The sequence below is a fragment of the Artibeus jamaicensis genome, unplaced genomic scaffold (assembly GCF_021234435.1).
Source record: "Artibeus jamaicensis isolate MK-2021 breed Jamaican fruit bat unplaced genomic scaffold, CSHL_Jam_final contig_415, whole genome shotgun sequence".
In the NCBI taxonomy this organism is placed as follows: Eukaryota; Metazoa; Chordata; class Mammalia; order Chiroptera; family Phyllostomidae; genus Artibeus; species Artibeus jamaicensis.
This window is the reverse complement of record NW_026521823.1, coordinates 4,525,071-4,537,366: the sequence shown is the minus strand read 5'-3', so window position 1 is coordinate 4,537,366 and position 12,296 is coordinate 4,525,071. Positions and strand designations below refer to the sequence as shown.

At 36.1% G+C, this 12,296-nt stretch overlaps 1 pseudogene; it reads left to right on the top strand.

The window, feature by feature from the left end:
• The first annotated feature begins 11,374 nt into the window (after positions 1-11,374).
• Positions 11,375-11,904, top strand: LOC119064988 (ferritin light chain-like; annotated as a pseudogene).
• Positions 11,905-12,296: the final 392 nt, after the last annotated feature.

Sequence of the window (12,296 nt, the reverse complement as noted above, 5' to 3'; positions counted from 1 at the left end):
TTGTATTTAGCATTAGATGGAATGAATTACATACATGAATAACCAGCATATGTATTTGTAGCTATTTAATGAATTGTCATAAAATAAGCACAATACTATTTTGTTCAATTTTGTAATTGTTTTTCTTTATATTACAGTTTAGTCCCCTTACTTCCCTTCCCACCCCTGCAATCACCACATTCTTGTTCGTGTCCATGAGTCCTTTATTCTTTTTGTTCAATCCCTCCACACCTAACCTTCCCAGACCCCTTAGCTGTCATCCTGCTCTATATGAGTCTGTCTCTGTTTTGCTTGTTAGTTCAATGTGTTCATTAGATTCCACATGTGAGTGAAATCATGATATTTGTCTTTCCCTGATTGCCTTATTTCACTTAGCATAATGTTCTCCACATCCACCCATACAGCAGCAAAGAGTAATTTTCTCTTTTTTAAGGCCAAGTAGTATTCCACTGTGTACATGTTCTATAGTTGTTTACTTACTCATCTACTGACAAACACTTGGGCTGCTTCCATATCTTGGCGACTGTGAATAATGCTTCAGTGAACACAGGGCTATTTAGGTTCTTTTGAATTATTGTTTTGGATTCCTTTTTATATATTCCCAGAAGTGGGATAGGTGGGTCGAAAGGCACAACCCTTTTCATTTTTTTCAGGTATCTCTGTACTGCCTTCCACAGTAGCTACACTAATCTGTATTCCCACCAATGGTGCAAAAGGGTTCCCCATTCTCTACAGCCAAACCAACAGTTGTTGTTTGTCGATTTATTGGTGATAGCCATCTTGGCAGGTGTGAGATGAGATGTCATTGTGGTTTTAATTTGCCTTGCTCTGATGATTAGTGACATTGAGCATCTTTTCATATGCATATTGGCCAACTGTATGCCCTCTTTGAGGAAGTTTCTGTTTAGCTCCTCAGGTACATTGCCCATTTTTAATTTGGGATTTTTATTTGTTTATTCATTCATTTGTTGTTGAGTTTTATAAGTTATTTATAAATTGTGTACATTAACCCTGTATCAGGTATATTAGAAAATATGTTTTCCCATTAAGTGTTTTTTTTTATTTTGTTGATGTTTTCTTTACTGTGCAAAAACACTTCAGTTAGATATAGTCCCATTTGTTTAGTTTTTCTTTTGTTTCCCTTGCCAGAGAAGATACATCTGATAAAATATTGCTATGAGCAATTCCAAGATATTGCTGCCTACGTTTTCTTCTAGGATTTGTATAGTTTAGCTTCCCATATTTAAATCTTTCATTCATTTTTCTTTAATCTTATGTATGGTGTAAGTAGGTGATCTATTTTTTCTGCATGTATCTGTCCTATTTTGCCAACACCACTTAGTGAATAAACTATCTCTAGCCCATTATGTGTGCTTGCTTTCTCTGTTAAATATTAATTGACTATAAGGTTTGGGGATTATTTATGGGCTCTCTATTCTACTCCATTAATACATGTGTGTTTTTATTCCAGTACCATGCTGTTTTGATTATTATGGCCTTATAGTATGGTTTGATAATAGGTAGTGTGATTCTGTCAACACCATTCTTTCTCAGGATTGCTGTTTCTATGTGAGATCTTTTGTAGTTCATTATAAATTTTTGAAAATATTTGTTCCAGTTCTGAGAAATATGTCATTGGAATCTTGATAGGAATAGTGTTGAATCGAAAGTTGGCTTTGTGTAGTACGGGCATTTTAATGATGTTAATTCTTCTTACCTATGAACATGGTATGTGCTTTGACTTATTTGTATCTTCTTCCATTTCTTATAATTTTCCAAGTACAGGTTTTTACATCCTTGGTTACATTTATTCCTAGATATTTTATTCTTTTTTTGAAGCGATTGTGAATGGGATTTTTTTTTAAATTTTCCCTTTCTGTTGTTTCATTATTCTGTTGCATATAAATATGTAACTGAATTCTATATATTAATTTTGCATTCTGCTAGATCTGGTATTTTCTTGGTAGATTCTTTGGGGTTCTCTCTGTATCATATCATATCATCTGAAAATAAAGACAGTTTTACTACTTTATTTCCAAATTGGATGCCTTTTCTTTCTTCTTGTCTTATTACTCTAGCTAGGATTTCCAGTACTATTAAAAGAGGTAGTTGATTAATCAAGGTGATTAAAGAAGTGAAAATAAACATCTATGTATTGTTTCTAATCTTAAGGGGAACAATTTTAGTTTTTGTCTGTTGAGTATGATGCTGGCAGTGGATTTGTCACATACAGTCTTTATTATATTAGAAATATATATTAAAATAGTATAGGGAATGGGGAAGTCAAAGAATTTACAAGCACAACCCATGAGTGTGAATTAATGAGGGGACTGCTGGAGGAAAGAGTGGTACTGAGCAAAATGGGCAAGGGGGATAAAAATTGAGACAACTGTAATAGCACAATTAATAAAATATACTTTAAAATAAACATATCTTCCTGTTTAAGGCACTAACATTTATTTAGCATCTTGAGAGGCATTAGCTAAGTGGAACATTGGTATAATTTTTAAGGGGCAAACAAGTAGTAAGTATTGGATATTTTAGATTTTGCAGCAGTCATTTTTCAAGGATAAATCAGATCTATTCATAATAAATCAACAGTTCAAGAAGGTACTGGAATAAGGGCAGATGTAGTGGAGTCCTTAATAGTGCTGATCCAATAATAGCGGAGTCATTGGATTATCCCAGAGCTAAGTGTTTCCACATTCTAGCTATGAATTATTCCTGGAGGAAAACTCCAAACCAGCTACATAATGTACAAGACAACCAAATTGTAGGTATAATTTTGATAGAAATCTGCCACTATCAAAGGTACTTTAACATTAGAAATAAATAATTTTATAGAGCCCTTGGTGAGTGAGAATCATAAAATGCTAGAAAAGAAGCAATTGGGGTTTCCAAATAGTTTCTACTAACTTTTATATGTCACCGAATATTCTTATTAGGAAATACTAAATGTTCATATCTATTGGAGAAATCTGATATGTATTACATTATAGAATCCTGGCCACATGCCCTAAACACCTATAATACTTCAATTATACATCTAATTATTGTCTTAATTCACATTTCATATCAACTGGATGAACAGTTAGTGTTTTTTTAGGACTAGTATATAAATATAATCAATATTGTTTAGCATAATATTGGAAAATCTGGAAATCATAAAATAATTAAAAGTCGTAAGTATAATTAAACTTAGCTGGTGTGGCTTAGCTGGATTGAGAGTAAGCCTGTGAACCAAAGGATCACCGGTTCAGATTCCCAGTCTAGGTTGGGAACTGCCTGGGTTGCTGGCCAGGTCCCCGGTAGGGGTCATTGACAAACAACAGCACATTGATGTTTCCATTCTTCCCTTCCTCCCTCCACCTCTCTAAAAATAAATAAATAAAAAAAAATAAAGTTTTAAGTATAATTATTAGAAGATTTTTCTAGATGATGCTGTGATATAAGCAATAATCATATAATATTAAAACTCTCAAGAAAGTTCAACATAGATGTCAAATATGAGGCTATTTTACAAAATTCAATAGCTTTCTTTTATATCAATAATAACCAAACAGAAAATATTAAAGAAAACATTATATTGCCATAACAATTTAGAGTATAGTTCACTGTTACTTGCTTTTACAAAACTTGTATGAAGGCTGGAAGCATAATTTTTGTGTGTATTTATTCTTTTAAAAATACATATATAAACAAATTGTATGTACACCTGTTTGATTGTTAAAGATTACAATTTGTATTAAGTTAAATATCAAGTATTTATGTGTATTATATATTAATTCCAGGTAAATATTATGTTAATTTAAAACATATTTGAAATATACACTATTTTTTTTAGAAAAGTGAGAAACTTCAAAATGCAAGTGGTATAATATTTAGATAAATGTGCACAAAAATGATTTAAAATTATGGAAGTTAATCGTTTGGCTAGAAAAACACAGAATTTCAGTCGCTGAAAATTATGGAGTCTTCAGTTTCTAATATTTATATTAATTCAGTTAAAATTTTTCTTCACAGTGTAAGGGAAAAAGTAAGGAAAATGATATTAGAAATCAGACGCTGGTGAACATCAGTGTAAGAAAGTAAGAAGGTTACATTTGATATAAAATAAATTTTAATAATCTTGTTCCATGAATTGTATTTTTTACTTTTTTCCAGTAAAATTAAATATTTCTAATAGAACATGGACCCACTCAAGGAAAAGGTGTAGATTTTAGAAAATCTTTCTCTCATAATAACCAAAATTTTTCAAAAAAATATTTAGAAAAAAATTCTAGTAATTTTTTCACATTGATTTGATTTATTTATTTGAAGAAATCCTTGTGTTTATTTTGTTTTCCACATTTTCTTTTCAACAGTAATAAGCAGTATTGAATAGTTTCAATTCAAAATAACTTATACAACTCAATGCCAAGAAGACAAATAATCAAATTAAAAAATGGGCAAAGGATATACACATGGCCAGTAAATATATAAAAAATGTTCTTTGTCACTAATCATTAGAGATGAAAATTGAAACTACAATGAAATATCACCTCACACCTGCCAGAGTGACTATCAGCAATAAATCAACAAAACAAAAATTGCTGGAGAGAATGTAAAGAAAAGGGAACCCTAGTGCACTGTTGGTGAGAATGCAGACTGGTGCAGTCACTGTGGAAAACAGATTAGAAAACTCTTTTCCAAGTTAAAAAATAGAGCAGCATTTTGACTCAGCCATCCCTTTTCTAGGAATACACATATTCTGAGAATCCTGAACACCTATTCAAAATAATATATGGTCTTTTATTTTCATAGCAGTATTATATGCAATAGTAATGATCTGGAAATAGTCCAACCGCCCATCAGTAGATGAATGGATTTAAAAGCTGTGGTATATAGACACAATGGAATATTACACAGTGGAAAAGAGAAAACACTGTCAGCCTTCAGTGACAGCATGGATGGAAGTGGAGATTATTTTACTAAGTGAAGTAATCTGGTCAGTGAAAGACAAATAATAAGTGATCTCACTTGTATGTGGAATCTAATGAACAAAATATAATCACAAACAAAATAGAAACAGAGGCATGGATACATGGAACAGACTTGATAGCTGTAGACAGGAGTGGGTTGGAAATGGATGAAAGAAGGTGAAGGGATTAGCCAAAGAATATATATGCATGACCCATAGACACAGGTGTGTGGTGATGGCCAAAGGGAAGGAGGGAACAAAACCAGGGGGAAAGCATGCAAAGGGGAGGGGGAGATGAGGACTTCTGTAATAGTGTAAACAATAAAAATAAATGTATTTATTTATTTTTTAAAAATTTTATTTATTTATCTTTAGAGGGGAAGGGAAAGAGAGAAGGAGAGAAATATCAGTGTGTGGTTGCCTCTCATGCATCCCCTGCTGGGAACTGGCCTGCAACCCAGGCATGTGCCCTGACTGGAAATCGAACCACAATCCTTTGGTTTGCAGGCCCGCACACAGTCCACTGAGCTACATAAGCCAGGGCTTGAAAATAAATTTTAAAAAGTGAAATTCACTATGACTAGATATGTTTAGGTGAAGATATAGATAAAGATTGGGGAGTAGATTATAGAATTTTATTACAGAAAATCTCTATTCCAGTCACTAATATGGAATAACAGAAAATAAATAAAATCATTATTGAAATGAAAAAAATAAAAATATAGTAATAAGTTTTCAAAGATTGGAAGAATTAAACATAATCCTTGTTAAAAATTCTAATTTTTACTTTGATACTTTTATAAATTAGAATTATTTTTAAAAATATATTTAAACTGATATTTTAGGAAATTATGCATTTCTAAGTTTGGTAACAAATAAAAATGGCAGAATATATTTAGATGTTGTTTTGTACAAAAATAAATTTACATCTTTGAGGATCAGAAGAATTTATTTAAGTACAAATACTGGTATGATTCTAAATTTAGTTGAACTAATTGGTCATTTTCATGTTGATATAGCTAATTATGAAGTACTATCTGTGACTTATTATCTAATAAGGTAAAAGGAAAATTTATAATGCTAGTAGAATGTCATGTTATATATAACGTACTATGAAGTGTACTAAAATAATTTTCTTTGCAATGAAATGCAAGGAAACAGTGAGTTGCATAACTCAAGTGTTATGGTCTATTTGGCTATGTGGTATGTTTCCAAGTTGAAATAAATGCCAATATTTTATCATGATATCAAGGTTGGATCCAAACCACATTTAAGTGGTCCCTCTGAACATATTATGTTTTATATGATGATGCAAATTTGTATGCCTTACTACAGTGTATCAGTGGCAGTAGGCTAGGTAGTTAACCTAGTCACTGAATATAACTCCAAAATCTATAGGCCTAATGCAACAAGGTTTATTTTTTGCTCATTTACATTTCTAATGCTGGCCAAAAGGGAATTTAAATTCATATGTTCAGAGACTAGGACATGGAAACTGAAAAGTTTCTGGAAGACAAGAAAGAAAAAGTATGGCACAACCATAGTTTCTCTTCAATGTTTCCCACTGGAAGCAGTAAGCACTCCTTTTTCATTAACTAAAATAAAGGACATGGTTATATCTTATTTTAAGGTGCCAGTGAAGTGAGACTTCTCTTATTTTCAGAAAGGAAGACAGGAACTTAATATTAGTAACTGATTATAATATTGCACATCTCCAAACTAAAAATTTTGTACATCTATTTCTATACTTCTGCATCTATGAACATTTATATTTATTTATTTTATATTCTCTATGAAATATTTTAAGAACATTTCCAAAACATATTTTCAAACATTATCTCACCAGTTAACAAACAACCGAAAATGCATGACAGTCATTATCTCTATGCATTCACAAATGGCAGGATTATACCATGATCAAAGGTCTCAGCTTTTGAATGCTATATTGTTTCTTACATTGCAAGAGTTTAGAATATAATTTTAGTGAAGTCATAAATGTTATATCAGATATCTATGCATAACACTGAACCAAATAATTGATGATCTCAAATGTATTCAGAAATAGAGAGATACAGTAAGAATTTTTTACCTCAAATCCATTCATAGTTAGATTGTAAGTAAGCCATGAATTCTTTAAAAATTATCAAAGCATCATATCCCATATTGTGTTTTAATATCTGTGTTTATACTACCTAATTATTGCTACACAGTTAAGCACCTTACAGGATTGTAGCTTAATACCACAATGGTCTGTTTTTCTCTCCTGACTCTATGTGTTGGCTGGATGGTTCATTTACTCTTTTGTCTGCCTTCATTCATGTGGTTGAATTTGTCTGCTGGCCAAGATGATCTGCTGTCCAAGAGGCTTCACTGTTTTCTGATATACAAGTGCTTGTTGTTAACTAAGTTCCTTCATATTGTTTTCCTCCTCTACAGTAGGCAAATATCAGCCTCTTTCTATTGTTTTTCTGTGATATTAGTTGTTATTTCTCCCTTTTCACTTCTGATTTTATTTATTTTGGTCCTCTCTCTTTTTTTCTTAATGAGTCTGGTTAAAGGTTTGTCAATTTTGTTTATCATTTCAAAGATCCAGCTCCTGGTTCCATTGATCTTTTGAAGTGTGTGTGTGTGTGTGTGTGAATGTCATTTATTTCCACTCCGATCTTGCTTATACCCTTTTTTCCAATTGCTCTGGGCTTTGTTTGTTGTTGTTTTTCTAGTTTTTTTTAATGTGTAGGGTTAGATTGATTATTTGAGATTTATCTTGCTTCCTGAGTTAGTCCTGTGATCTTATGAACTTTCCTCTCAGAAGTACTTTTGCTCTGTTCCATAGATTTTGAGTTGTGTGTTCATTTTCATCTACTTCCAGGTGTTATTTGTGTTTCCCTGCCCCAGAGCAACACATCCGAGTCTGTCTTGGATTATTTTTCTGACCTCAGCAGGGAAGAGCCCCCAGCAGTCAGGTGTGTGAGGGCTCTGGAGCCCTAAGTTGGGTCTGCCAAAAACCAAGAAGATGTTTCTATCTGGTGTGTCTCTTGGCTCCTCAGTGAGGGGAGAGCACTGGTCTGGTGCCCAGGAAATTGTGGAGAATGGCCACACCCTAAAGCTGGTCTCTGATAGCCCCTAAATCTGCCTATACTGCTGGATCCTCAGCAGGGTTTAAGATGCAACGTGTGATGAGTGGGATTCCAGAGTGTATTTACTTTCACCAGGCTAATTCACTAGGAAGGGCTTGCTTCTCTAAGACAAATGGCTGCTACGCTTTGCAAGGGGGGTATGACTAAGCACAGGGATCCTGGCAGCCTCTCTCCCATGTCTCCTCCCAATGCCTTCCCCTGCAGTCTCTCCTCAGGCGAAGCCAATCCATGCTGCCCTCCCTTTACCAAAGCTTAGGGTGAGTGGCTGAGAATGAAAATCTTGTGTTTTGGACCATGTCTGGCATGGCTCAAGGAATTGAGCACTGGACTATTGTTGTAGACGGCTCTGCCTGATTTTAGGAATTGTATCTCTACCCCTTGTGGCTAAGGGTGAGAGACAACCTTTGGAATGCCAGCCGCAGGAGACAAAGCCTGTCTCTGGTAGCAAACGCTGCCTCAGTTCCTCTCCCTGCCCCCAGAGCTTGGTCAGAAGTCAATGACAGGTAAGACCCCTCACAGCGGGGAGGCAACCTAAGCCAGACTCGATCACTTGAGAGGCCTTCATGGAAGGACTCAGGGGGCTGCAACAGAGAGCAATGGACTCTGCCCCCCCTCCCCCCAGCTTTGAGATAGCCTGAGTTCCCATGTTCTCTAGGAGAAGCGCTTCCTGGTTCTAATCCTCTTAAGCCTGAATACCTGATGCGGAGAGGTGCAGCTCCTGGCCTGGCCAGAGCATGCCCTGGGGAAAAATCTGGCATCACAAAGATTTGCTGATTAACCTGTGAAATCTGCTAAAAGTGCTTTCATTCATATGATAAGTGTCTGAGAGGAAATGAGTTTTTCTCCCAAAATTTCTGCAACTCTGACTCATAGTAAGTAAGCCCTCAGACCTCCTCATAATGTTATCTACTGTTTGATCCTTGCTGCCCCATACTCCTGTGTATTACAACCCAATAAAAGGCTATGGAGAAAGGCGCTGGAGGCCTTTTCTCCTCAGAGAAACTGGCCGCTGCGGGCCTTTGTCTCCCCAGAGAAATCGGCCATCCCTCCTCTCCAAGCAGATCACATCATATCTCTGTCATATTCATTCTCATCCGTGGCACCAGGGAGACCTCGAGAAAGTAGTCGCCTCCACAGACTGTGAAGCAGAGGGTCAGTGGTTCGATTCCCAGTCAGGGCACATGCTTGGGTTGCAGGTTGGTTCCCCAGTGTGGGGAGCGCAAGATGCAATGGCACATTGATGTTTCTCTCCCTTTCTCCCTCTCTTCCACTCTGTCTAAAAATAAATAAATAAAATCTTAAAAAACGAGTTTAAAAAAAGAAATAAAATTTTGTGCTTTGGCCCGTTAAGAAGAGTGGCTTTGCCTCCAGTGGGCACCATCACTCCTCTGAGGGTAGAAACCCAGTGCCTTTCGCCACTGGTTGCTGCTACATGCGTGGCTTGTCCCAGCACCGGTGCTCTGTGCTTGGGAGCCCAGTCTGGGTTCTAGCCTCTCCTCCTCTCAGGAGAAACCTACTGCAGCAGAGATTTCTCTGTTACCTCAGCCTGCCATCCATGGGAGTGGGGCCAGCCCCTTTCCTGACCCCTCCCTCCTCACCGACCTTGAGGTGGTTTCTGCCTGCCCTTGGTTCCTAGTCTCCTATTCTGATAATCTTTGGTTGGTACTTCAGGGTGAATGTCCCAATTTAGTTTTATTTTTAAATTGGTTCTGGAAGGATGATCCACCTCCTCTGCCCCTTCTTGCAACCTCCTTATATGATATTTACATCAGCTTTCTAAGAGACTAAAGATAAAAGAGGAAAAACCTCTTGAGGCCACACTTTATAACTCACTTATTACTTCCACCAAATTCTTTTGGTCAAGGCACAAGGTCAGCCCAGATTGAAATAATGGGAGTAGTTACACTCTGAATGAGAAGATGTTAAAAATATTGACCATGTTTAATATGCTGAAAAATTTTTATTCTGGTTTTATGAACATGGAATCAGATAATTTATTTCAAATAATGGTTATCACAGAATACTTTTAAAACTATCGACAGGTAAAGATTCTTTAACAATAAGCCATATGAATTATGATGTGGTACTAGAAAAATAATGCAGTTGAAAGCCTGTGTGTGAGTGTGTGTTTGCATGTGTGCTCAGATGACAGTGACATGGTGGTAGAGTGTTTCCTTGACATTTTTTATCTCCTCCCTTCTATATTTTTAACTACTATTATCAATGCAATATATTTGGCATTGAGCTTCCATTCATGACTGCAGGGCTTTGGGGGGTAACTTGCTTGCATTAGATCATTTAACAAAGCTACATAGCAGCTGTTTGAGTGTTTCATTATCTTCTGTGAAATATATTATATTAAGGCCAAATGAGGCATGTAGCTGTAAAAGTGGCTAGCATCAGTAAATGGCAGGAAGCATTTATGAAAGCTAGGTCATCTGAAATATATTTGTGATCTTTTCACAAAATGTTCTACATTTAATTTTAGAACAATGGCCACAGGTGGAGAAAATTATAAAAAGGAAAAGATAAATGCTGATTGAAAATTAGTAGCCAAGAGTTACAAATTGCTTACATCCAGTGTCCTAGCAAATGATTTAGATTGACAGATATCTTGAAGAGTTGCTAAACTGGGACCATATGTCTGATAATTTCAGGATGATGACAGTCGGGAGATGCCTTGATTCGGTTATAGTACTTGTGAATATCAGGATCTCTGTCAAGAATTTGAGAGGCAAGGTCACAAACTCCACGCCAGCCAGAGGCAGAACAGAATGTTCAGTTGAGCAGCTCGTGTGACAACTCCATGACACCCTAAATTGTTTTCATGCCTTCTTGTTTTTATACTGGAAGAATCACCCACTCTACAATCTAATCATGAGGAATAAAGTTCTCTTTATTATCACTTTGAATTGAATTGCTTAAATCAGAATTTAAAGTACAGCTGGAAAATGGAGGAAACTAATTTGGATTTTGTTCAAAGCTTTAGGTGGTAGATGACTGTCAAATAGTTCTAACATTAGAAGTGTCGATAAACAACAAGTTTAAGTGATTAATTTTAAAAGTGTATGATATACAGTGCCCTTGGCAGTCCTGAGATCTGTCTTTTGCTTTACCAGGGTTTGGACAGAACAAACCCAGGGACTCCCCTTCTTTCCAACCACCCTCCAACCTCTCTTCAAGGCATATGCCCTTTGGAACCACCTCAGCTATTCTCAGCCTCAGAGACCAGCCAACACAATTTTTTTTTACCTTGAGTCTTCATTGCCAAACACCTATGAAATCCCAAATTCATCAGAATGTTTCCACCAAGCTGGAGGCTGCTGTCAACTTCCTGACCAACCTGCATCTACAGACCTCCTACACTGACCTCTCCCTGGGCTTCTGTTTTAACTGTGATGATGGGGCTCAGCAGGATGTGAGCCACTTCTTCCAAGAGTTGGCTGAGAAGAAGAATGAGGGTGCCCAGTATCTCTTAAGGCTGCAAAACTATCACAGTGTCCATGTTCTTTTCCAGGACATGCTGAAGCCTTCCCAAGACAGTGGGGTAAAACTCAGGATGCCACGGAATCCACCTTGGCCTTGGAGAAGAACCTGAACCAAGCAATCCCTTTTGGATTGTATGCTCTGTGTTCTAGCTGCACAGACCCTCATCTCTATGACTTCCTGGAGAACCATTTCTTGGTTGAGGAGGTGAAATTCATCAAGAAGATGGGTGACCATCTGATGAAGATCTGCAGACTAGAGAGTGTCCAGGCTGGGATGGGTAAGTATCTCTTTAAAAGGCTTACCCTCAAGCATGACTAGGAAGTCTTTGGAACATAGAATGCCTTCTGTATTTCCCTGGTACCTGGCTTTTTCCTGAGTCTCTTTCTAAAACCACTAGACATAATTTAACCTCCTTGGAGACCTGACCCATTGGGCCAAATGGAAAAAAAAAACAAAGGTTTTGGTAGAAAAATGCTTATGATATAATACAAATATAGGGAAACAAAGTAAAAATACTGAACTCCATATAAGCTTACTATGCATTAATAAAAACAAATTTGAAAAGATAAACTTCAAACTACCTTTATTAACAGTAAAGATAAAGCTTTAATTAATTAGAGATAGTTTTTTAATTGGAAGATTTTTATGAAAAACAGCAAAATATATTGTTTTGGAGGGTGGGAAAGGGAAGGTGAAAGAGAGGGAGAAAA